The sequence below is a fragment of the Gallus gallus genome, chromosome 4 (genome assembly GCF_016699485.2).
Source record: "Gallus gallus isolate bGalGal1 chromosome 4, bGalGal1.mat.broiler.GRCg7b, whole genome shotgun sequence".
In the NCBI taxonomy this organism is placed as follows: Eukaryota; Metazoa; Chordata; class Aves; order Galliformes; family Phasianidae; genus Gallus; species Gallus gallus.
The window spans coordinates 32,006,738-32,032,032 of NC_052535.1; the positions used below are offsets into that span (position 1 = coordinate 32,006,738).

The 25,295-nt window shown below is 39.3% G+C and overlaps 1 long non-coding RNA gene across 1 annotated transcript in view; it reads left to right on the forward strand.

Moving 5' to 3' along the window:
- The first annotated feature begins 1,516 nt into the window (after positions 1 to 1,516).
- LOC107051780 overlaps positions 1,517 to 25,295 on the forward strand; it is a 55,111-nt gene continuing 31,332 nt past the window's right edge. The window contains exons 1-2 of the long non-coding RNA XR_001463662.4: positions 1,517 to 1,680; positions 24,019 to 24,109. This is a non-coding gene — a long non-coding RNA (uncharacterized LOC107051780). The remainder of the gene's footprint in view (positions 1,681 to 24,018; positions 24,110 to 25,295) is intronic.

Genomic DNA, 25,295 nt, shown 5'->3' on the forward strand with positions numbered 1-25,295 from the left:
ACATAGCAGTAACCCTATAGGCTTGAGAGTTTTGGTTTACTTAAATGATCATTTTTCATGCAAGTAACATTTATTTAACAACCAGTAAGATTAAACTACAAATTAGTGAACTTAGTCTAAAGTTTATAGTAATATTTTTGTATCTTCAGCACTGTTCGAGTCTTTCAACTGTTGTGCCAATACATCTTATTGCAGCATATCTTGTGTTTAATCTTTTTCTACAGATTTTAATGATGTCAGCCCAGCAGCACTAGGTTGGGTTTCCTTTGTGATAATGAAAATAACTTATTTAATATGCAATATATTATATTATTTGTGTAAACTCTGCTAAGTCTTATATTTGACATTTTCTAGATGAAGTTTAATTTCTTTTTTGACTCCAGTGTAATTTCACTTTCTCTTCTTAAGTATCTTGCCATTTTAAGAGAAGCTCTGTATTTGCAACATGTTCTAAAAAATAGCTGGCTTTGAACATGCCTCATGCTGATTTTCCATTATCAAGTTACAAAAAGTAGTAGCATAGCTACTCATGGCTACATTTTAGGAAGTAACAAGCAGTTTTGCAGTCAAGCAACTGCAGTATTGCTTTCAGGAGCCAGTGACCTCAAGGAATCATTTATTTCTCTAAAGAATAAATGGATTTGAGCCTGATGTTTATATCAATAATGATTTTGATTTTCTATGAAAGCCTAATGGTCAAATTAAAAGTAATAATCTGTGCTATTTATGTAGACAGTTATTATCATAAAGTGAAAACCCTGCATATTTAAGCCTGCTTTCTTCATGCAGCTATGTCAACACTGGATGCAAAATTAATTCATGCAGTTGTTCATTACAGTTTCTATGTACTTTAATACTTAAGAACTGTGCTCAAAATGGAGAAGAGGAAAGGCATCATTGAGCCCCAGCAACTGGAAGAATAATTGCAAAAGACTGATAATTGACCCTTATGGAACAATGAATAGATACTCATATAGATGATCTATATTTAAAGAAAAAGACTTTTAAAATAACTAGAAATCCACTGAGTTATCACACATTATGGATTCTCTCCTTGGCTAAAAACTCCTTGGCTGTTATTACAGCAGCAGGTTCATAACGATGAATCATGGTTGGCAAAGGCTATTTAATCTTTGACTTCAGGACTGTGTTCAACCTTGAACACTTCCATGACTGTCAGTTATATTTATAATTTGCTTTCTTAAGTACTGATATATTTGATGCAATTAGGCAACAACAAGTGCTTCCCATTAAGTACTTAATGCTGTTCCTATTCTTTCTCATGGCCATTTGAAATGACTGCCTGGTACCAAACACTGAATAAAACAGCCTGAAATACATAAGGTAGAACAACACTCAGGAATCATGCTCGAAGAGTCTTATGCACCTTTTGGGCTGTCGCTGTAACAGGGTCTCCAAGGAAAATCTCTTTGCATCAAAAAGCATCTTGTGGTTTAACTTCCTTCTACTTGACTTACAGTTTCAACCTCATAAACTCAGCAGGAGCTGTATTATTGGTAAGGCAGAGGTGCTGTAGGAGAGCTGTGTACTTAAAAGCTTGCACAGACCTACCCACAACTACTCCTTGGTTCCTGTTAGCAGTCTTAACTTCTTCCTTTCTAAAGCAACAAGATAAGAGAAGTTCGAAGCATTTATGATGCATGAAGAACCTTGCTGAAGGTGAGGGAAAAAGGCAATCTAATGGGTGGGGATGAAATGTGGGGGGAGTGCTTAAGCAAGTTCTTTAAGTCAGCTCTTATGTCAGTGCTTTCTATATGTTCTATACAGTTCTTACTGCTTTACCACTTCCTCTGTGTATTTGCTAATGTACTTCTGTGATCAAATTCAGGTTCTTTTCTCCCTGACATCCTTCTATTTTTCTCTTCAAATCTTGCCTTTCATACTGAGGCTTCCTGAAGGCAGAAATGCTCCTGCATACAATTGTGTACATATGTAAATCCGACAAGGATTGGATACTTAGCACTTTGGATGGAAAATGTACACCAAGACTTAGTACACTATGCAAATTCAGCTATGGACACTTAAGATGAGAATATGCTTCTATCTCTGGTAGCTTTGCCTCTGTTTTCTTTTTTTTTTTTTGTGTGTGTATATATATATATTTGGTCATTAGAGTGAACTATTGTACTGTAAATAATGCTGTTACAGTAGTGTAAACAGAGCAGTAAAAGTGCACCACTTGATGAGTCAGTTTGTTTCAAGCAAGGGACCAACGACAAAGTTGTAGAGCATGTTGCAAAATTACAGCAGGTCAGGAAAAAAACTGCAGAGTAAGAAAATTAAATCAGAGGGTGATATTTGCTACTTGTTTGATAGAAACTTTTTTGTAAGGGTTGACACCTGTCTCTCTTGTAAATGCTTGGATGGAGTCTTTTCCTCCAGCTCACAGAAAACATCCTGGATACACTATGGTCTTTGCAGCCCATTTGATTCATCCCTGCACTGAATTGAGATCTTCATGCTTTAATACTTTGCTCCACTTCTTCCCTACATGCAGCATGTGGCCATTATTGCTCCCCTCCCCTACTCCCATTTCTCTTGTTATGTATCTGTTTCATTTTCTTAGTTAGGTTGAATGTGAACCTGGGGTCAAGAACAGACAAGTCAGGTGATAGGACTGAAGTATAACTGCCTTTTCCAGTTTTTTTCCACCACATTGTCTGGGGGTTTGAGAGCACAAACTCACACACTGTGCAAAAAACAAAGTTCACAGTTCAGCTGTCAGCTGTGAAGCTCACAAATTCCTTACAGAAGCCCGGACTTAAAGGCTACCTGATGTGATCTCTCTTTAAGGTGCTCTTTCCAAGGAATGAAGCCTCCTTTTGGACAGTGTGTTGATTATTACTCATCCATGAAATCTACCTTTTGGAGGTCTTTTAGAACCCTGTAATACATCCATCTTGCGTGTCAATGTTCATTTTTTGTCAGTTCTCCACATTCTTTAGAAATATGCTCGGTATGTATGAAGTAAGGGTGAACTTCATACTTCTTCAAAGGTGTGGCAGGCACAGAAAAATGAACCAAGCACCAGACCTGATCTGTTAATGAAGTGTTGTGCACAGCGGTCCGAGCTAGCTACATGAACTTGCTTCAGTACAAGTATCTCCATGAGCAAGACTTCTTTTCTTGGGCTAGCATGCTATTATGCTGCCAATGTGTCCTTAATAAATAGTGGGTCACTTTACCATTCAGCTTTAGGGAACAAAATATATTTTGAATGCAAGAACAGTTATTAAAGGCTTGCAAGTAAGTAACGGGGCATTTACCTAAATGACAGAATTATGGCTGACAACCTGAATGGCAATGACATTTAAGTTTTCCTGCGACATTTCTCATTCAAATTATGTCACTAGTTCTGAGGATCTCTTTTATTAGTCTTGCTGGCATGTATCTCTATAGTAACGATTCCTTGCTGTCAATATAGCCAGTCATCTCTTCTCCACATTGGTTTTGATTGAGTTCTTTCAGTTTTGCCACACACCTATGTGTATATAAACCTGTGTGAATGATTGATATGGATTCATAATTCTATTCTGAATTATCTTCTTTTTTTCTTTTCCTGGAGCAACTACCAAAGTTTTGTCTGTATAGCATGCAAACCCAATCAAACCTGGAATAAAAAATCTGTAAGCGGAATATGGGTTTAGTACACTGTTGTCATGTATTCTGAAAGGCAATACACTTCTGAGGCATGTTGCATGAGACTGTCAGTCTGGTATCCTCACTGCTGAAATTCACATGACCTTGATCAGAGTAAATTCTTTGCTAAAGCAGAAATGGGAGGAGCAGCCTACCAAAAAAAAGATATTGTACCATAAATCTCCCTGAGAATGTTGCACAATTTTAGCAAGGCTTCATGGTGTCTCTCTAGCATGGAGGGCATTGCTGAAGAATGAGTGATACAAGCCATACAAGGAGGCAAAAGATCTTGGAGACAGAAGTGAGTCTTTGTTCAGGCTGGTTACCCAGGGGGTAAATACAGTACATGATGTACCATATGATAAATCCATCATACAAGTTGTTTCTGGAAGGTTTCATTTACTGGAGAACTGTCTTCATTTTGAGAGGAATTCCTGCCTAGGCAGAGTGTTTGGAAAAGGCCAGCGTACCTCATAGTCTCACTGAAACTGCATTTTGGCATATAAGGCCCAGCCTTGTGCAATCCTGTTGCACATGGGTGAGTTTCACCTTTGCTGAACTACCAGCTTAACACTCATCAGGTCTAAAAAAAGGGCAGGATATTTATAAAGACATTGCACTCTGTTTGGGTTTTTGGAAAGCAAATCAGACAGGCCATCATTCCAAACTTTGCTGAAAATAAGTGATGTAGTCCTATTAGACTGTTCTGCTGAATTGATATTTCTCCTCCCACTCTTGACACTGCACATCTAGCTGACAATGTCTCTGTTCATTGCAGGACGACCTGTAAGGGTTTCTTCCTACTCAAATGATTCTGTGATCACCCTGTGGGCTGTTCCCCAGCTGGCTGGTCCCACCACACATGGCTGTGGAGCTCAGAGAAGTCATGCACAGCTAACAGATGTTGCAATATATCTGTGTTGTGTTGTCAGCCATTCAATAAGATGTAGCAGCACACCAAGCTCTAAGACTGAAGGAGAAGTATGCCCGTGTGCTCCAGCATGCTTTACATAGTGTGGTTGGTAACCAGATGAGTGGATGGCCACAGCAGTGCAGGTGGGGCACTGTGTCTTGCAGGAAGCCCATTATGTCCATTTGAGGCTGCACTGAAGATCTGTTTTTCTGCATCTGGGTTAAAAATCACAGACCTTCTCTGGCCTTCTCTGCAAATAAGCCTTTGATTCCTCTGCAGATGAGCAAAGTGTTAAATCCATCCCAACAGGGAGGAAGCACCTTCTACGTATGATATATGGTTTCCATTGCACAGCTTAAATGACAGACAGATTTGGTCCACAAATGCCCTCACACAGTAACGCTTAGGATTAGTTTTATTGTTGCTCAGTTCTCAAGCCACAGGTCAGAAGTACTGCTTGACTTGGCCTGGTAAAATTGTCTATGGCTAGTATAGTTATGCAGATATTAGCCACGAATATTCTAAGATAAATATAATTAATACTTTACCAGTCTCAGCCTGCACAACTGGCTTACACCATCCCTTCAAAGGTACTTAAATATTTTCCTTAGTAGCTATATCTGCTAGCTTATGTTCCCAATTATATTTGCTGCTTAGATCAGAAATGTTGATGCTAGGGCTGAGGCAGCATCATACAAACCACTACAGGGACATACCTACTTGCAGCATCTCTTGAAAGGTGAATAAATGAAATTATTAATATATAGAAACCTACCTTACCCAGTTCAAAAAGTATCTAAGAAAACAGAAGTGCTGCTCTGCAGCCAGAGCCCCTCTTTCCTCTCTTCTCCTTCTGATGTGAGGAGAGGATGACAGTGTCTCATTGTTTGGAGGATGAAACCTAATGCTGGGTGTGGCTCTCTGTCCAGGACTTTTAAAGCTGCCTTTGTTTTAGGGTGCTCCAGTGAGGCTATGACCACTTACACAGCAAATCTAGATTGTCTACCCCATTGTCTCTCTGGATATTACACAACTCATACTCTGCTCTCCTACATCAACTTTAAATGATCCATAACATATAAATGTAACTTAAAAGTAACTTACTGAGCTGAATTCCTGATGCACTGATTGAAATACACACAAATGGAGTACCAAATGAATATGCTAGTGTACCTAGTTGCCTTAGTTACTAACTGTTTAAGTCATCAGACCCAACATGCAGTTCACTGGACCCACTGCTTCAACAATGGCTTCAGATAAACTATGGTAAGACACGAAAAGTTAGAAAGTATTTGTTGGAGGATGCATCTGGAAGAAGGAGGATAGACTGTGCGAAGATGCATACTTCTACCCAGAGCTCTGTAGTGCAGCTGCTATACAATGGCTGATATGTACACTCTGCAGACTCATGTGTTTGGGTACTAAGCATATGAGCTGAGTGACATCCTGTTCAGGTCTTGGATCCCAATTTCAAGGATACTGAGTGCATTTTCAGCCTCCTTGCTGGGAGAAGACAAGAGGCAGAAAATCTCAGATTTATGCAATGACTCAGTTCTGAGTGGATGGGGCTGTGCCACACACTGATCAGTAGGAACAAGGAGAGCAGCCACCATGACACAAGGACAGCAGACACAGCAAGGCATCTGAAACATGGCCCAGGACATGTCTAAAGATCTTTAGTCAGCCTGAGGAACATGAGCTCCCCCAGGCTCATAATGGGTTCACTGGATAAAGAAGCTTTTGTTGTTATTATGAAATGTCAATGCAGCCTTACATTCAGCATGTATTTGGGCCAAATGCTGCTTGAATAATCATGCCAGGGTGATCTTCTGATCCACTCAGAAGGTTAAAAGGCTGGCAATCATAAATGACAGATCAAGCCCAGTGGATTGCCTGTGGACTTTCCCTTGCATGGGGATGTAGCCAAGGATGAGAGCAAGGCAGCACCAGGACAGCTTTCAGTTCAGGCACTTGGCTCTGCCTCACTCTGTGCATGGTACAAGAAAAAGATCTGCTGCCTTTTCATTTCTGAATGGCCCATCTGAAATTTTCTATTTCAAGGGGAAAGAGTATTTTTCATGCTCTCTAGCCACTTTTTCAGTCTTTTTCTATGGCTTGTCATCATTACTTTTTATTTGGACAGAAAATTTGCTCAATTATTGGAGGTTTAGGTCTTTTTTTTTTTTTTTAACAAGAGCAGGATTGTCTAGATGGGTGGATAAAAGCTGACCTGTTTATTGACTTTCATTTTATTGTCTACTGGTTGTTCCCAATTAAAAAAAAAAAAAAAAAGAAAAAGAAAGAAAGAAAGAGTGCAAAGATCAATTGTAGAAACAGACTGTTGGCTAGGAAGAACTTCTTTCTTTCACCTTTGAGAGTTTGTGACCAGCAGGAAAAGCAAATTAAACAGTGAAAATATTGAGAAAGGTCTACTTTTTGTATCTGTGAATCAATATCGATAATAACTTGATTTTGTTTTGAAATTCATCTATCTTCATGTTACTTCCTATCTGTTTGCTGTTTTGTTTATTATTACTAGTAGTAGTAGTATACATTTCTTCTTAGAACACAATTAATAATAAATAAACAAATGAAGCCCCGTGAGAACTTATGTCTTCCATATGTATGTATTTCAATTATAGCTAGGGTCATTTTCCTTAAGTTTAATGCATAATTTCTGTAAGAGGTCAATAGGTAAGCATTTTTGTACATGCACATCATCCAGGTCATCAACAGAATTCAGGTTTCTCATTGTCCCCTTTGACTCATACATCATATCTTTGAAACATGTTCACATTTTTTCCTGTCTGTACATGTGTATTGCATTCTCATTTTTATGTATTTTTATTGAACTAGGGCTTTATTTCAATGCTTCTTTATCATTTTAATTACAAGCAAACATCTTGTCTGACTCGTTTCTGTGACATATGTAATGGTTCACAGGATTTGGTAATTAATAAAAGAGAAGCTAAGAATATATTTTTTAAAAAATCATGTTTAGAATTTGATTGTACTCCATTTGTTTTTTCTTTTCCATTTCTGTGGGTGAAAAATGACTTAAAGTCCCTTTCCTTCACCATCACCTGCAGCATGAATTGATATGTGACTTTCAGTATTTTCATCGTTCTGCCTTTTGAAGTAGAGGAAGAAATCCATAGCAGCCTTTATTAAACAGTAAGTCAAACCTTGTTATCTAGATTACTCGTGCTGTATACATGTGCCTGACTAAAAAGGAAAAGAAGACCAAATAAACAATTCCGTTTTGTGGCAAGAAGCATGGATTCTGTAGGGTTTGCTCATGTAAGTCCTGCCATTTTTTCATGGGAACTAGTTTATGCTTAACAACTTGACGTCTGTGGCTTTTAAATTAATCATATGATTAAGAAAGACACTATCAATTGAAAAATGGTAATGCTTACTGTAAAAATAAAGTCTGAGGTGGATATGTACAGTGTTGGAAATTACTGCAGCTTGTACAACTCTATGAGAAGGTTTTTTGGAAGTCATCTTCCAGCATGTCCTCTTTGTAAGTATCTGGAAAAACTGTACCTTTATGTATGGATTGTTGAGGCCAGCTACAAGCTCTGCTGTATTGGATTACAACGATCATCATAAGTTGGCCCCTTATTTTTTCCTGCCTAAAAAAAAAAAAAAAAAAAAAAAGATCTTATTATCAAACAAATGAAACTTTAAAATCAAAATCTACTGTATGTTGTTTGCAAACTATTTAATTAAAACCAAAATAATTTAAAAACTAAACCAAACAAACAGAACCACTAAACACCACTAAACAAAGCAAAGCCATTATCTTTTTTTTTTTTCTTTTTAAAGATCAGGTAGACTGCGTTGCTTTAATTCCAAACTCAGACAGCTGCAGACTTACCTCAGAACACTTTTTCTTTAGGGGTGTAAGTCAAGTCCTTAATGCTAATGTAGGAGGGTTTTTTTGTATTTAATTTAACATACATTTTGTTATCGCTTGGCTCAGTGCCTTAGGAGTCTGAGCCAAAGCTGTTACACTGTAATATCCATGAGGTTCAGTTTTCTCTTTCACCTGCAGTACTGTACTCTTCAGTGTAATGCTAATGTGACTCCTGCAGTATAACAAAGAACCCATAATGACAGCAGCAGAGGGGCCTGAATGTCATTTACACCTATTTGCTATATTCAAGGTCAGCAAGAATGCACCTGCAAAACACACGCACTGCACCCAGACTGGCTACAGGAAAATGATCCACTGAGATGAGATTATTATGAATAACAGACTTTTTTATTTTTTTTTCTCTTAACATCTTGAAGGTCTTTGTATGAAAGATCATAATGAGATGTTCAAGACAAGCACGTGCATTTCCGTGGTAACAGTGAAGGAGACACCTTTCGGGACAACATTAAAGAATAGGAAAAAAAGAAACATTATTAAAAAGTGTGTAGTTATAAACGGAGAGGCAGAAACCTTGTTTCCTGATAGCACATTTCTTGGACTCTATTTGTTAAAGGAACAAATTGTTGACTGAATGATAAAAACAACGCAGAGTTACGCTGCAGTAGAAGTAGAAAGACTAATCACTGCCCTCCTTTGTCACAAAGAGTGCAGAAGATTCTGTGTCTCATAAAAGGAAGGAAAAGCAAATGGAGGTGTTCCCATGTGATATTTGTTATTAAAGTATATTGAAATCGACGCCATAAACATATTTTTATAAAAAAAATGATACTTTCTATTCCCCCATTTTCATTCTCCATAGCAGTCCAGGAGGACAGTCCTTCTGACCAGCAGAAGCAAGGAAGGAGCAGCACACCTCTAAAAGGAAAAGTCCCACAGCAGGGAGCTTTCTCAGACCACATTTGGTTAAGCAAAACCGACCAAGCTACATTAGTCCCAGTCACAACATTGGTAGTGGTTCCCCAAATCATTGTGCCTTCCCCCTACCCATGACCTCCCTTCTCCCCACTTCCAACAGGGGGTCCAAATTATCACAGGTTCAGGAGCTCAGGGCAGGCTTCAGAGAGCAGATCCTCTTGAATTTACAATTAAGAGAGGTTTTAGACAGTGCTCTGTTAATATTTCACCATACTACACTTTACCTTTCAACAGGAACATCTAATGTCAATTTCAGAGCAAATATTCATATATTCAAACCTTCAGGTGGTTTTAGAGTACAAGCAATACAAAATGATAACAGAGCTTTCCTCTGCTTTTTCATTTCTCTGTGGATTGAAGAAGAAAAATTTTGAATGAGTCAAATCTTATCTAATCTGAAGACAAAGATTCATGAAAGATAATCTGAAGCATGTGGATTCAAATAAACTTGTAATTTAAATTTGAAATGGATTCATCCATGATCTTTAAGTGAACATAGACCAACCAAAGTTTCATCTGTGCAGATCAATTTGTTACCCATCCCTGCTTTGTTTAGAACCAGCACAAATTTGAGACGACAGTCCCATTTGAAAATACAATATACATGGACTTTTTTTGAATTCATACCTGAAGAAAATATCTGGAAAGTCACAACTCATGATCCGGTTTAGACTAAACCCTTAGTTATATTACACAGTATAACCTTTCATTATACTAAATTCAATGCCTACCTCAAGTGCCTTTTCTGTATTTTTATGCTCTGCCATAGTCTGTTTCAGGTGCCAGCTGCTGGCATATCTGTCCCTGAATCTGTGATTCTCTCCATTGCTGTTATCTTCATTGCACAATTTCCATAAACATATCATCATTCTCAGGAGACTGGACATCGCTCTGCCAAATTTAATGAAATTTTATTTAAAATCCAGGCATAATTTACTGATGAAAGGACAGTAGAAATATCCTGGCATATTTCTATTGTACAGCATGCTTTCATGAGAATTAGAGGCCTGTTTGTATCAATTGCTGACTGCCCTCTTGGACCCATTTTGTAGAATCATAAAATCATTTGAGTTGGAAGGGACCCTTAAAGGACACCTAGTCAGACTCTCCTGCAATGAACAGGGACACTTACAGCTAGATCAGACTGCTTAGAGTCCAGTTCATTCCCCTTATGTAAATGAATTTTCTATCTATCTGTATTCTTATGAGCATGTACTTTTGGTCTGGGATTTCACTTACTTACAGGCATGATACTGCTGCAGGATCTTCATGGAGGTGACGGTGAGTAGTACAGTATGGTAGGGCTCAGCTTGGCCTTGTAAATAATGTGACAGATCTAAAAGCTCAGTCTGATTAAAATATCATAAAGCAAAACAGTGCATGTGTATAAGTACGGATGTGGGGAAAAATAGGAGTACTGAATGGTACTATGACCTGATGAGGGAATGTGAGCTAGCAAGAGTCATGGTGTTGGAGTCCAGCAAAAGTGGCAGCATTCCCATGAATGTTTCTAAGACATGTTGTCCTCCGGAAAGTGAAGTTTAGGCAAAGAAAAACTAGAAGCTCGATGCACACCAACAATAAGGTTTAAGAATATAAATACACTGAGCATCAAACTAGAGCTGTACTTAGATGCTTCAACTTCAATATTTAGTAGAACTTACACTGCATGTATGAATGTATATACAATCTGATACAGTCACGTAGTCATATTTTTGCTCAAGGACTATTTTCAGATATCACGGACTTAGACGCAGCTACAGCTCTCTTGTGCATTCCTTTTTCCATTTTTAGCACAGAGCTTTTGTCTGTTTTTTAGTCTCAAGGAGTACTGCTAGTCAATCTGTCTTAGTGCAAGAGGAGTATTTCATGGTGTTCATAGTGGAGGATTCACTTTAATCTTGTATTCCCCAGGAAACTGCTAGGCTTTATGAAATGAATCTGTATACTTCCATTACATCTTCTGGCTTAATGCATGCTGGTAGCTCTGGAAGTCAGATGGTTCCTAGTCTTAATATCTACACAATCAATTTAGGATTCAGGCATGGTTTGAAAGCAAGCTGCAGTGGAACATTGTATCTGCAATTTAGAATTGTAAATATTTTATCTTCTTTAATGCACATGCACATCTTGCACATTCATGACTAAGCTGCAAAAGAAGGCTGGTTTTCAGACAATGACTGTGATAAGCTTGAATAGCTTCACCTGTTCAAATATCTTTATGGATATTAAAATAATATGTGCACTAAATATCAACTAATATTTATCCTAGTGTCATTTCTCCCTGCCGGTAAGCATTATAAACGCATTGTGCATTGTAGATGAACCTACTATTATTTCTATTCATGCAGCATCGTACATCCACTGCATCATTCTTTCTGTACTGTGACCCCAAGTCCATCATGTTGACTCTCTGAGATCTACAGATTTACATTTTCCAAGACTTTTTAGGCATTCATCTGTGTTTTGTCATTTCACATACTTTCTTGTGCTTCTTCCTTTTGCTCCCAGCTTCATTGTCTGCTAGCTTTTGGTATTAGATTTTTTTTTTTTTTTGTAATCTACATGAAGACTCAGCAAAGTGTTGCCTTCTGTTTAGACATATATTTGGAGTAGAGTTGTGTGCAATTCTGTGTGTTTTAACTGGTTTATTTACATCTACTTTATTTGAACCTTGATTTAATTCAAATGGAATTTTTACATGACTGACTCATAAACTTTCATGGGATGTGTCCCCCATGCCCAGCATATCACGTGTATTGTCAGTAAAAGCACAAAGCTCACCTAGTAATATCAGTTCTTCTCCAAAGCATTGTGTAAGTACCTTCAGATGTTACACTCTTAAAGACCGGTTTGCTTTGGAAAACTAAGATTACCTTTGGGATGACAAGAATAGTAGGCCTATTAATAGTAATACCAGAATGAAACAACCTATTAATAATCTGTAATCAGCTATTTTTTCTCTTCAACTAATATATGCATCCAAATATCCTCCCATACTTCACCCAAGATCAGACAGTACTATTTCCCTTTTTACCCTTGATTTCACTCACTCTACAAGTGAAGTACCTAACTCCTTCACTTGTAGAGCCATCCCTTCCATGGAGGGCAGTACCCTGCATGCTGCCAGGTGATTGTACAGCTGTGCTCACTGCCAGGGTTTGCCTTGTTCGCACCGGTACCTGTAAGGAGCAGTTAATCCTAAGCAGCCGTACTGCGCAATCGAGGAAGAGGCACAGAACTGCTTAGAACCAGAGTTTTCTGATCCTATCTTGTTAAGCTTCCTGGTTGGTGTAAGTAGCTCATGTCACCTATAAGAAATGCACATGGCTAAGATAAAGAATGTTGTAATGAAGATCTTGATGGCAGGAAAAAGGGAGTGGAACAAGACAGATGAGAAAGCATGCCATGAAATCACTGCAGAGGCCCAGACAACCACAAACACCAAAATACAGTACATTTTTCCTTAAAAAAAAAAAAAAAAAAAAAAAAGTGAATGTGAGCGCAGCCATCTGGGGCTATGTTGGCAAGAGCAAATCACTGCAGTCAGAATACAAAATCTTTTGGTCCAATTAAACAATCAGTTAAGTCTATAAAAGCACTGTATATTTACATAAATGATTAGAGAAGTTCATATTCAAAGAAGAATGACAAAATATCATGATGTCTACACCCCTGCCCCAGAGGAATCTGGTTGTGACTCAAAACTGAGGTGAGAGGACCTTTGAGCTTGTTAGATTTGTCAGCCTACAAATGTAGGCAGCTGTTTATTGTTATTCTTTGCAGCTTCTTGGAAGAAATAAAATGCAGGCTGGAACTTCAGCACAGTGCTGCATCTCCTAAAACCCACAAGGAGAAGAAACCTCTGAAAGTTTCATTACAATTTTTATTTTATATTTTATAAGGTGCTGCAAGGTACGGAAAAGAAATCACAAATAAAGGTTAAAAAATGGAAGAGGGAGACAGATCATATCTGAAATTGAAAAATAAGTAAAAGTATAGTGATACACATTACTGTAAAGGATAAAAAAAATTGAAAATCCATTTAAATGATTAGTTGGGAAGAACATTGTTTGCCTACAAAGAGTAATTATATTAGATATTTAAGGAATAAAGATAACAATAGGACCAATTTACTGTATAGGAAATAGAAGGAAAGACCTGAAAAACTGATAGCCGAACAGAGCAGAAAGTTGGCCCTCCTGCTGCAGGACAGCTTTGAGGTATGAGAGAATGGTGGAATCATCGTTCATGGAGGTGTCCAAGTTTTTTGCCAGAAGGCAACAGGGAAATGTGGCACTGAGTGACATACATGGTCTAGAACGGTCACGTGCATGGGCTGATGGTTGGACTAGGTGATCTTAGTGGTCTATCCAACCTTAATGATTCTATGATTCGATCTAGAGTTCTCCCTCCCAACAACAGGCATATTTTGGTGTCTTGCATAGGCTACATGTCTAAGTTCTTCACATCTCTCTGTGTAGACATGCTCATTTATAAGCAGCATAAACAAAGGGAAAACAAACAAACAAAAAACATGTTATCATAAAACAGAAAAGATCACCAGTGTGTTGATTCTTTGTCTTTTTCTCTATTTCCTGACTTTTTACATGTGTTTACTTATCAAGCCCACACTCCACTGTGCAACAAATGCTCCATCACCTGAAGGAATGATCCCCTGGCAGGAGCAGGGAGGAACCAGCAACATTTTTCTGTGGGGCTGAGGGTTGGGCTTGGCCCCATATTGCTTCAACAACAGAGGAGGAAGCAGCTTCTCCATCTGCATCAGCCCCACACCTCCTCAGGAACAGGACCCCATGTGCTGTTCCTGTCACTGGAACCAAGGAGAATGAGATGTTGCATACTGTTGGCATAGTAATGCCTCTGTCAGCAAAAGCTACATCCCACTGTCCTTCTCTAACCTTTATAATACAACTATTTCTTCACACCAAGGCACAGATCCACCTGCATGCAAAGGGCTGCCCTGTGCAGCCATACAATACTCTGAGCAGCCTCTCTGCTCGGCCTGTTTTGCTCATTTCAGTACAGCTGTCTCCAGTCCAGCAGAAAATGTATTAAAAGAAGCTTTTCATAGTAGGAATATTTCACTGTCTTTAATATAAATTGTTTTATTTTATTTTAATTTTATTTTTATTTTTTGCATGTGTTTTCATAATGCTGGCAGACGTGGAAGTCTCCAGCAGAATGTCTGTTCCATGGGGCTCTCTCACCTCGCACCCCATCAGCTGGCATGAACATGGGACTGCTTCTCCAACGTGCCTGAGGGGATGGAGCACTGCCAGGGATAAAGGAGCAGGAGCATGGACGTGACCATGGACATGCCAGGACCCTAAGCAGAAGGCTCCTGCTAGGTACCCAAAGCACCAATACGCTACAAAACCCAACCCCAGCTTATCCGTGGAGCTCATGGTTCTTAGGACATCACAAACACAAAGTAAAAACTTGATTTTCTTGTTAGAAAAGGCTTACACCTTGTTGGCAATGGGGTGTTTGCATTCTTTTAAGTCTAAGTGTCTTGGGCTGAGTGAACGGGAGCACAGCTTGGAATGGGAGCAGTAATGAAGAGAAAGGGAGGGGACTACATCTTCCTCTGCCATTCAGTAAATCCATCTTTATGCTAAAATGAATATCATGATTAATAATAATAGCAGCTTTTGACTGTTTTGAAAAATTGCAATGCTAGAAAATGAATGTTTCCAAGTTTCTCAGAAGAAGGAAGATTTAAGGGGGAAATAATATACTCAGAACTGAATTTGAAACTATGTATTTACAGCTATCAGTGCTGACTGTAATCAGGAATATTCAATCAATTTCATACACTGACCTTGTAGTCATAGAATCATAGAATAATTTTGGGTTGGTAGGGACCTGTAAGATCATCTAGTTCCAACTACCCTGCTATAGGCAGGGACACCCTCCTCTAGACAAGGTTGCTCATAGCCCCATCCAGCCTGGCCTTGAATGCTTCCAGGGAGGAGACATCCACAACCTCACTGAGCAACCTGTTCCAGTGTCTCACTACCCTCACTGTAAATAATTTCTTCCTAATATCTAGTATAAATCTAGCCTCCTCCAGTCCCAGAACTCACAAGAGCAGAGTAGAGAGGCAGAACCACCTCCCTTGACCTGCTGGTCATGCTTCTCTTGATTAAACCCAGGATATGGTTGGCCTGGGCTGCAAGTGTTCATTGCCAGCTCACGTTGAATCTTTGAGTAGTATTTTCCCCTGGCTCCTACTCTGCCAGGTAGAGTATGTTTCCTATCTTAGAATCACAGAATCATAGAATCCTTAGAGTTGGAAGAGACCTCTGAAGGCCATCTAGTCCAACTCCCCTGCAATGAACAGGGACACCACAGCTAGATCAGGTTGCCCAAGGCCTTATCCAGCTTTATCTTGAAAGTCTCCAGGGATGGGGGATCAACCACAACACAACACATCTTAGTCTATGAAAATTTAGAAATTTATATATGATGACTTATACACACATGATGAAGTATCAACTGAAAGGGGACCAACTAAGAAACTCTGTTGTGCTTATCGATATTCCCACACTATTCCTCTCACAGACACTGGTACGGTGAAGAACTCTTCACAGATGTTTTCTTTAACCTATTTTATCTAATATGAGAATTACAGAACTATAAGATATCATGTTGCTTTTGCAAAATGAGCTTTTACAGGGAAAGTCTCTTCTCTTTTTCATGCAGTAACTTTGAACAGAGGAACTATCAAAATTCCAGAGGAAGGAGAATCTGCCTGACAAATGATGTCTTAATGTTTGATCAAATTCAAGGCATAAATGGTATCATGCAGCATAATTTCTGCTTTCTTGAAAAACAGTGCAGTTCATTTAGAAATTGGAATTCCCTGGAGATTGCCAGGGGAGTGCAGATTATTAATTACAGTGTTCTCTCATTATCTTTCGTTCAGAACAATAGTGCTCCGGAGGTCCTGTGGAATCCTTCTCCCCTGCAAGGTGTCGGGTTTTGATTAAGCATCATTTCATACAGTTCATTAACAATGTATCTTAAAATGAGCTTTTGATTGAACATTTTTATTGGGCATTTAATATAATTTATGGTTTCTGTTGAAATTTTACATACAACATTTGCCAAGTTAGTTATTATATATTTTTCATTAAACAATGGCATTTTAAGTTTTCTGAAAGGTTCTATTTTTTAAGAAGAGGAACAGATTATATAAAAATTGATTATGAATGCAGTATATCATGAAAATAGCCCTCCTGGCTATATTTTATTCCAACGGAGCTACAGTACATAGGTGTATGAGCAGGTCCATTTGCAAAAGCATCGTCATTTTGCACTGCCAAGCTGAAAGCCAACCTTTAAGCTTAGCTTTCCAATTTAAAGTGCTAATATGGGGGCTGTTTGGAAATTAAGGCCTCCTATTTCATTATGTTGACCCACAATGTCAGAGGTTGATGTTGGTGGTATGGCAGTAGGGGTTGAATCTTCCCACCAATATTCCATTATAAGTTGTTGCTGTGTGATGGATGGCAACAGAGGGGCATTCTACAAAATAGCATCTGACATGGAAGTGCACATGAAACAAAGGTGTGTCAATGAATTCTTCAGCACCTGGAGGGGATGTTTTGCCGCAGGTCAGCTATGTAGAGTTTGTAAATATTCTTGGGAGTATTGGCTTCAAGCCCATTTGAACACTTTGATGCAAACACAGGGGAAAAAATCTTTCAGCAGACTTACTGGGATGTTCAGGTTTTGGTCTCAAGTACTGTGGAGGACACTGAGATCTGGGGACTATGAGTGGTAAGGTAGAATTACTCTGCATCTCTCTTGCACAACTGCTACGTTAGGAGCAAATCATACAGTGAATGCTGAGTGGGTTTCAGATCAGCCAGGTAGAGAAATGTATTTATATCCTACAGGTAGAGAGCATTTTTCCAGATAGGAATCCTGATTGAAATGTCTTCTTTGTTTGTCTGCGAGAAGATTAAAAAATATATGTATTTTATATGCTGAAATAGCATGTATAGGATGTTCAGAGAGAGATACATAATAGTTAGAAACAAACTATTAGTTGGAATTTGTGTCCAGGGAAATTATTGGAATTATTTACATACACATGCAAATATGCAGGGAAGTAATCCAACACTGACTGCTACAAATCTGCTGAGACGAAATAAGAAGTCAAGTTTTCACTCAAAATGCTCAAAGCAAAACATGCAAAACTCATCAGAACCTTTTGCTGAGTCTCGAGACAGTTTAGGGAAAATCTTCCATAATTTTTGTCTCTTACTTGGACCCTGGACTTTATGGTTGCTTGTTGGATGGGAATATTAGAATATTCAGCACACTTTTTTCTTGACCCATTAAGTATTAGAAAGCACCAGGAAGCCTTGCTATAAATATTTCCCATTAAATTGTGTGCTTCCAGAGGTTGAGATCTTTCAGGATCTGGATGCTGCCTGTCCAAGCCAAACCAGAAATCTTTTTAAGAGATATGGGGCCCAACCACATCATGTAGGTTCAGTTTAATGCTCCTGCCATAAGTGAGGGGAAAAATGAAGCCAAAACATTCTTCCGCGCTTGTCTCGGAGCTAGATCCTTGTTTTATTTCCAGTGGACTCCACATTTCCTATGCTGAGGTGTAGGATAGGAGTCCATCTCTACTGCTGTGAATGGCTCCCATCAGAGGCAACCCCAACTAAGGAATTGTACTTTATTGGACAGCCAGTTTTCTTTTGCACCCATGGTTGCAGTTATAGTTACCACTCTGGGGACATTCATGTAGTCTTGCTCTCGAGCCTGGCAACCCACAGTGTGCTATTCAATCAACCTGGCAACATTTCAGAGAGTTGTTCAGAAAAATGACCTTTCTCACACTGTCTGGTTGCATCATGACACTTTTGAGTCAACTCCCTTTTCCAGGGTCACTGCGATACTAAAAATGTTTTTTTTCTGATTTTTCTTAGCTACTGGTAATGCTGTTAATACTTCTGTAATTGACAGAGATGTGGAAATACGTATACTTATTCTAGGGTTTAGTGCTGTGTACTTGATAGCACTTTATAATTCAATTTCTTTCTAATTAATAGTGCAGTCAGCTTTCTCTGCTCTTTTCAGATGATTCATTGCATAAAAGAAAAAGAGATGAAATCACTTAAAAATAGGAAAACATAACTCCACAAAATGGATTATATTTCAAGCTGACAGTGCTCTTTTTCCTTCCTTGGTCTTCCATTAATAGATGCAATAGATACATATATTCTGTATCATTCTTCTCTGCTGGCTTTTCTGTCTCTTTTCTCTATCATAAATTTCGCTATGTTTCTCACTCCATTCACAGTTTCGGGTGCAGCAGCCTATTTCTCATTTTGTACATAAACTCTAGTTTCTTGCTTCCCAGGGTTGGGAATCACTTCCTTCTTGAACATCTTTTCCCTGAGTGGTTCTATGAGTCAACCATTGCACTAATCCCATTAAAACAAGCTTAGTTACTTCGTTTTTAATTGAGATGCTAAGATAAGGACATTCCATAGCTGATCAGTGGCATCATCTTACTTGGTAACCTTTGCCTCTCCTCACCCTGCCTGCTCCCAGCAATACTCCTTCACGTCACTTCAGGCTTTAAGTTTAAATTTCAGACAGCTCAAGACAGGGACACTATCTTCATGTGTGCTTCACAAAGTGACTTTTCAGCATGCTAAAGACTGTAAATAGTTGTTAAGCAGTTCTTACATTCGTGTTACTTACTATGTCAGCAAGTTTCTGTTTAAAAAAATGGCTGTCTTACAAAGAAACAAATTAAACTGGCAGGTTCCCCTGACTAGAAAACTCATTACTGACCAACACCCTCCTATGTCATGTGGGTGTGCCTCCGTGTTTGTGAAGCCCTGAAAAATCCAAAGCAAGGTAAAAAGCACAACAGTTCAAGGAGACACTTCAGTCTCTAATGGTAGGGCTTGATGGGTGCAAGGCTAAAAGCAAGCTGGGGCTAAGGATTTTGTTCTTTACAGCAAGCAATGCAAACAAAACGTGAAAAAACTTAGGATCTGAAAAAGTGGAAAAACTGAATAATTGATATTCCTTATTTTGGATTGGAAACACTGAGGCACGTAACTCAGAATCTGGTCCAAGGCAAAGTCTCTGCTCATGTGCCCTTGACTGGCTGAGGGAGTATCTCTCCTGTGCACCACTTCTGCTCTCCCATGGGGAAGGGACAAGTCTTTGCAATTTCCCACATGCCTGCCCAGTAGAGGTGTTTTTTTTTCTGTGGACACAGGGTGCCTGGGGAAGGGGCACACCTGGGCACCAGCATCTCCTGGGGCTCAGCAGGCTGTGGAGTAGCAGCTTGGATGGCTCCTTCTTCCACAGCCGTGTCACCCTTGTTCCCCCAGTGGTAAGTGTAGCACAAGTTTTTGCCATGTCCCTAAGGCAAGGAGCAAAATGGAAAGGTCAGAAAGGAGTTTTCTGCTTTCATCCCAGGATAAAGTTTGTTTTTCCCGGTTTGACCTTCAACTCCCAGAGGACCTGAGTTTAAGTGCTTTGATTTACTTCCATAATAAAGTGATCGATTAATGTTAAAGGCAGGCTTTATGAGGCCTGTCCTCAGACAGTCTCGGAGCCTGCCACAGCAAGGATGTTATATTGCCATGATCCACAAAAGGTCACACGGAGGGAATCAAAGACAAGATAAGTGATGGTTTACATATCAGAAAAGCTGTCTGTAGTACAGGCAGGCAGCGTGGAACATGATGTCTCCCAGGGCTCTGTGCAGATGGTATGTAGTAAATATAGCCTGAGCTGCCTCCCCAGGACCTAGCAGTGTTGCTGCTGTGGTTGTTCAGGGTTTTACTTTTGAACAAATCTATGCCCTGGAAGTGTGTGGTACATGGACAGCCCTGCTTAAAATTTAGCAAATGATAAGGTCTGATAAGCAATCCCAACAGGTTAATGTTGAGGATCCTGCTCTCAAAAGCTAAGATTTTGATTTCTTAAGGTGTTGTGTCCTCAGTTAAAAATCTTAGTTCACTTTTGCTTTCTATATAATAATAACCTATATATAGTATAGGTTTCACTGCAGGTATTTTTCCTTAAAACAAACAAGCAAACTGAGTTAGCGAAACAAGAATCAATGCAAAACTTCTGTGTCAGTCTGTGTCTGATATGAAATAGAAAAGCAAACATTTCTGAGTTTCCCACCATGCTTACGGGAGAAATTGTTTAATCTTGCTCCATTTTTGGTATATTGGCTTCCCTGGGGGGTGCATAAATTGGGTGGCTATGCTGGGAAATCCTCTCAGAGCCAGCTGCTCTGTTATCCCCAGGAGAAGGAGATGACAAGGGGACATGGGTGATGATGCACCCCTGAAATCAACTTGCACAGCCCATCCAGCACCAGCCTGGCTTTCCCTCTTGGCTTAAGCCAGACAGGTGGGAGAGCTTCTAGTCTCCTGCAGGGTGGTTGTCCCACATCTGCTGCTCTAGGCTATAACAATGAAAGAGACACCTATAATGGAAGGTTTTGTTTTCTTTACAATCAGTGACAATGATGAAAATCCCACAGCATTTTACTGGCCAGCTTCAAGCCCCTGTGCAACATCAGCCATTAAATCTGAACATGAATAGCTGGTGCTGTTCACTTAGGAGCAAGTGGTAATATTAAAATTGTTTCAAGAATGCACCAACTGCTGCTGGTGTTCAGTGATGGGAAACCGAGGTGCTGACATGCTGGGGGGACCTGCTCTTACTGCCCTCTGTCTAGAGACACTTAAGACTAAGGCAGGTAGTGCTGCCACCTTTGAAAATAAATTTCCCAAACGTCCTCTTAAGGCACTTGGCTGTTGTGATCATGTAAGCCTATGATAAAACTTGTCATGGTAGAAGGAAACCAGCTGCATAAGAAGCTTGTTACTAAAGGCTTATCACAAATAGGACTTTTCACATGGCAATAATGTGGTAAGACTGAATATGGCAAAAGCAGCTGTATTTCCAGTTGGGTGGTATCCTTGAGAGAGGAGAAGGGAAAAAGGAGAGAGATCTAGGAGGAAAGATTAATCTCAAAACACACAGAGTAAAGCAGTCTATGGCAAAGCATTGACTGATGCAGTCTGCTCAGAAAAAATATTTGGCAAAATGCATATAATGAGTTCTTCGGGCTCCTAATATTTCCTTTTTATTATTTAGAGGACAAGTAGAATTTAAAGAAAAAAAAAAGATCTGCCTTTACAACATTCTAATCACTTGTAAGAGGCAAATTACAATTAAAACCAGCTCATAAAATTGTAGGAAGAACTGATGAAAAAACACACATCACTTCTTACTAAATCCAACCCTTGCCAGTACAGAGCTGCAGTATACATTATACTAGCATTTCCGTTCAGTCAAGTTTTAGTGCTGACTTGATATATTCTCTTTACATCTGGGGTTTCCTTCTATTGCCATCCCAGTTCTTTGGAGTTGCAACCCGTCAATATTCTGCTTGTTCCATGGGAAACGATATGCATATTAAGGATCCAAATACAAAGCACATTCCTCTCTGTGTTCAGTGTAACCTGGCTAGACAGTACAGTTGGCAGACACCAGATGGTTGATTGGAGTCTCTAGCCAATCTCTGCAATTGCCGAAGCCTTAAGGACAAAACAACACCAGGGAGATGGATTTGATATGATCATGAATCACTTCTGGGACCACAGCAGATAAGTTAAGATAGGAGTCATGTGGGTCACCTTCTCGAAGCTCCTTCTGGTACTAAGAGCAAACAGAGACAGGAGAAGATTTATATCAGAGGGAAAACGATGATGGATGGTGTTAGTGGAGTAGTAAGGCGTATTTGGGATTTACTGAACATCTTCACACAACGCTTTGAAAGGATCGACTAGCAGAAGTGTATGAGCTTTTCAGAATCAAAAAAAAAAGGCAAATCTTGAGGTGGAAATAAGGAAAATGAATGGTTCATTTAAATGATATAGCAAGTACTTCTAACAAAGTATCAGATGGATGTTCAGAAATATAGAATGAGGGATGTGAAAATGTCCCCATGAAAACTAGGTGGTTATTATTAAAAAATCTCCTTGAACAGCCATTCAGAATATAAAATGAATTTCCTGCAGCTGTACTTGCATCACTTCTTCCACTTTTCATAAATTCTTGAGCAACTGATTTTTTTTATATTCAAGATTTCATGGATAGGAGCAAGCATTAAGCCTGCACACTCTAGAGCCTTATGAGTTTCCACTAGAAAGCATACTATTTGTGCAAGAAACAGTTTGTACAAACAGAAGGAAAAGGTTCCTGAAGAAACTTGGTTAGCAATCAGAGCAGATTTCAGTGGGTATTTTATGACCCGAACAAGACTCTGACTTCTGTGTCTACAAGTATTCTTGCACACAATCATTTTTTTGTCACTAGGATAAAAGGAAAATTAAATGTATATTACAGATACTGCCAAGAAATTTATAGTAACGTATTTTTCGTATGTTTGATGCCTTGGACCAGGTTTTTAAGTCTCAGATAATGTTTTCTTTGCCTCTCCTCTCCTCTCCTCTCCTCTCCTCTCCTCTCCTCTCCTCTCCTCTCCTCTCCTCTCCTCTCCTCTCCTCTCCTCTCCTCTCCTCTCCTCTCCTCTCCTCTCCTCTCCTCTCCTCTCCTCTCCTCTCCTCTCCTCTCCTTCTCTTTTCTGTATCTACTTAGGCACAAAAGTGCTCTGGTCTTCATTACAGAAGATGTACTTCAAATTATAATTACAGCTAATATTCTGGGGTTTGCCTTACTGTAGCTACCTGAAAGAATACACAGTTCAAGTACAGGCTATCTAATAGAATGTTTAATGTCAGACAACAGAGTAGAGCTTTATTTACAAAGTAAAAAGACTGACCTTGACTGAAGAGCAAGTGATTTGTTCTGCTTTGCTGAATAAATGAACTCTAAAATTAAGGAGATCATAAAATGATCACTGCACAGAAACAAATGTCAGAAGGAAAGTAGATGCTGGATGCTCCTACATTTTCTTTTGCTGTAATTTCTGTACTTCCTCTGTGTGACAGCTTGAAGGGGTTTGTTACAGTGGGCTGTGTGAATTGCTGGGGGCACAGCTGTTTTGTGCTTACTGTACATATACTATATGTGGAATTTCCTCCTTCATCGCTTCCTACTGTGTATATACTCAGGCAAAAATGCACCTTTCACTTTCAGAACATGGCATTTTTTTCCCCTTTATTCCTTACTGAATCACCAGAGATGAAGTATACCATTCTTCCTAGAAGTTATTATAGTCTGTACTCACACTACACACTGTGCTCTGAGTATGAGCTGGGAAGCATGGATGGCATAGCAGGCTGGCTATTCACAGCAATCTTTAGGGTTTTCATCTTGTTCAGAGATGTCCCAGGACAGAAATCACATTCAGTGAAGCCATTGACTTGTTGGAATATGACAGATGGAGACAAGCACTGTCTTATGGTTGTGTGTACTGTTGCTACCCTAAAACAACTTGCTGATGTAAGCCAGGAATCATGTTCTATAAGAATGAGTACCTCCCCAAAATTCTAGCCAGTGGCTAATACCTGCTCTTGTACATTCCTAGAAGGGGGGAAGAAATGGACAAATGTATCCAAAAGCAGCAGGAAGCAGGCTGTACTGAGAGAAGACTGGCACCCCTGAAGCATGACATTATTGTAAGTAGAAGGATAATATGCAATCTTGTTATTCCTACTCTTGACTATTTGTAAAGTATAATTGCTCTTTATCAAAGTGCTGCACCATAAAGGCAGAGAAGATATACTGGAAAATATCTGCGTTCACAGTTGCTGCCTACCATGTTGGCTTTCCAAATGTAGCAAAACAGTGCCTGGTCCCTACAGACTTGGTGGAGTCCTAGCAACAGACTACCTGAAAGAACAACTTCTACCTTCTCCTTACCAGCACCCAAAAATAATGATCCTCAAGCCAAGTTGGTTGCAAGTCAGGCACAAACAGTTCTACCTTTGGATGTTGTAAGCCTTGTATTTTTATCTGAGATGGGTGTTAAAAAGGGCTCTTGAGAGAAGAGCGGGGTAATGATCTGTGGAACAATATCGTCACTTCCTGGCACTGAAATATTAACCATAGTACTTCTTATCTGCAGTTCATGGTATTTTGGTTGATTCTGTCTCAAAGATGATACATGCCCAGCTCCTCTCAAACCCTCCAATCATTGCAATGTTTAGTGGTCCTACTGACAGGGTGCCACAAGTAAAGGGGAATTTCCTGACAATGAGAAAAGCTTCCTTAGACCGTGTGCAATTTATTGGTCTAGTCGAGTCAATTACAGCCATGACTCACCTTCCAAAATATGCAACTTGGCTTTCATTATTTGCACTCACACAGAGCCAAGTGGTTGGACCCATCCTTAAGTTTCAGTCATCTCCTTGTGCTGCACTTGAGCAAGTGATAGCTCAGTGATTGCAGAATGGAAAGGAGAAAGATTTCTTTAATTACTTTTCTGTACCTCAGTGTCTTGGATTCTATCTGTGTTGAGTTGAAAATGTTTCCCACAAACTGTGCAAATATGTGTCTTTTTGCAGCTACTCTTTGACATTTGTGAAGATAGTTCCCTTTTCCCATCTCTAACTTGACAGTCATTCAAGAGCAAAGTAACAAGGGAGAACAAGATAGAGGATCAGAAAAGAAAAGAAATGAGAAGAAAACAAAGGGAAGGATGAAACATGAATACCTTTGGAAAAAAAAAAAAGATAACGAAATATTGTTTACAAAGAAAGAGAAGGAAGAGAGGAAGGGAAAAGAATGGAAGGAAAGGAAGGGAGGGAGGAGAGAGAAGGGAAAGAGAAGGAAAGGAGGAGAAGAAGGAAGAGCTGTTTTGAA